The sequence below is a fragment of the Saccopteryx leptura genome, chromosome 5 (assembly GCF_036850995.1).
Source record: "Saccopteryx leptura isolate mSacLep1 chromosome 5, mSacLep1_pri_phased_curated, whole genome shotgun sequence".
Taxonomy (NCBI): Eukaryota; Metazoa; Chordata; class Mammalia; order Chiroptera; family Emballonuridae; genus Saccopteryx; species Saccopteryx leptura.
In genome coordinates, this window is record NC_089507.1 from 133,215,120 (window position 1) to 133,217,339 (window position 2,220).

The 2,220-nt window shown below is 42.8% G+C and overlaps 1 pseudogene; it reads right to left on the reverse strand.

The window, feature by feature from the left end:
- Positions 1–1,607: 1,607 nt before the first annotated feature.
- On the reverse strand, positions 1,608–1,701 carry LOC136407321 (U6 spliceosomal RNA; annotated as a pseudogene).
- Positions 1,702–2,220: the final 519 nt, after the last annotated feature.

The window sequence follows — 2,220 nt, forward strand, 5'->3', positions numbered from 1 at the left end:
GAGAGATAGAAGAACTAGTTTATAAAAATGAGAACTGCTGTTTATCCCACTCACTATGACCTATCACCCAATTTTTAGCAGTGTCTGGAGCCAAAGTTTAGGACATTTTCTCCCTCCTTGTAAAGCACCTTTGAGTTGTAAAATAACAAACAGGTATCTTTGCAATTATACATTGTACCTGGATCTATCAGTTGATGTACCTTCATATCAGTCTATCTTGGTATCTTTATATCTATGTATATGTTTATTTGTGAGTTTATGTATCTCTTTTTATATCTTTATGGGACATGCTGGCATGATTAGGCCCAGATTACTAACTCCAGACTGGAGTTCATGGATAACAAGAGGAAACTCGAAAGGGCCTACACATTGCATAGTTGAGCCTGAGGCTTTCTGGCTTTCCAGAAATCCTGCAACTCTTTCTTTCTCCCAACACCTTGTTTCTGTGATGTCTCTTGCATCTGTCTGCTCCAGCTGCATCTATGCCAGCTGAATTCTTTACTCACTATTAACTGAAATATTATGACAGTATCACAAACAGTCTCCCTACCTCCTCCTTTCTAACATTCTAAACCAGTGGTCCCCAACCTTTTCTGGGCCAAGGACCAGTTTAATATCAGAAAATATTTTCATGGACCGGCCTTTAGGGTGGGACGGATAAATGTATCATGTGACCGAGACAAGTGGCAAGAGTGAGTCTTAGACGGATGTAACAGAGGGGATCTGGTCATTTAAAAAAAATAAAATGGCCCTGGCCGGTTGGCTCAGCGGTAGAGCGTCGGCCTGGCGTGCGGGGGACCCGGGTTCGATTCCCGGCCAGGGCACATAGGAGAAGCGCCCATCTGCTTCTCCACCCCCGATCCCCCTCCTTCCTCTCTGTCTCTCTTTTCCCCTCCCGCAGCCAAGGCTCCATTGGAGCAAAGATGGCCCGGGCGCTGGGGATGGCTCCTTGGCCTCTGCCCCAGGCGCTAGAGTGGCTCTGGTTGCAGAGAGCAATGCCCCGGAGGGGCAGAGCATCACCCCCTGGTGGGCAGAGCATCGCCCCTGGTGGGCGTGCTGGGGTGGATCCCAGTTGGGCGCATGCGGGAGTCTGTCTGACTGTCTCTCCCCGTTTCCAGCTTCAGAAAAATACAAAAAAAAAAAAAATAAATAAATAAAAATAAATAAATAAAACATTGTTCAGACTTAAATATAAATAAAACAGAAATAATGTAAGTTATTTATTCTTTCTCTGCAGACCGGTACCAAATGGCCCACAAACCGGCACCAGTCCGCGGCCCAGGGGTTGAGGACCACTGTCCTAAACCATATGCATATGTCCTCCCTCTTGTTAAATATTGGTAATGATTTCCTAAAGCTTAACTGGCTATTCAAAGCCTTCTGCAGACCTCCATCTACGTTTCCAGCTTCTATCTCATTATGTACTTGGTCAGGATCCCTTAAGTCCTACCAGAGTGGTTGCTGGTTTTGAGATATTACGTAGCACCTTCCTTCTGCACCACTTCTTTTGCTAGGCTTTCCAACTAAATTCTGTCCTTGAATGTTTGAGCCATTCTTGAATGGCCTTCCTTTCTTTCTCTCTCTCTCTTTCTCTTTCTTTCTTTTTTTCTAGTATGGAACGCTTAATAAGTTTGTGTGTCATCCTTGTACAGGGGCCATGTTAATCTTGGTATCATTCCAATTTTAGTATCTGGGCTGCCCAAATGAGCATGAATGACATTTCTGGTACAAAAGAAAAATCTTTGATTTTCTGATTTTCTCCAAAGAAATGACTTTAGATAGGCCTTATATGCCCTAATTGATTTAATCCTATTGTAATCATGGACTCTCTCAATGTTACAATTCTAAGTAAGTCTCAGATTTGGATCCTTCTTTCCACCCCCATTGCCATTGCTTTCATTTAGGGCAATATTTTCAACTGCTGGTCCGAGGACTGGTCTGCCAGAAATTTTGTGCTGATTTGCAGAAGAGTTCACCACCTTGATGTTGTTTGAAGGTTATAGACCCAATGATCTTAATCAAATTCGCTTATGCTCAGGGTGATTTCTGCCTTAGTGGCCCCCCCAAATAATTCTATTTCTACCAGTTCCTAAGTGTAAAAATGTTGAAAACCACTGGGTTAGGGGATTCCTCTTTTCTATAATATTGCAAATGATATTCCTTTTCACTTATCTTCTAGTCATTTGCATGTATTACTACTATAGTGTTTAAAATGTTAAT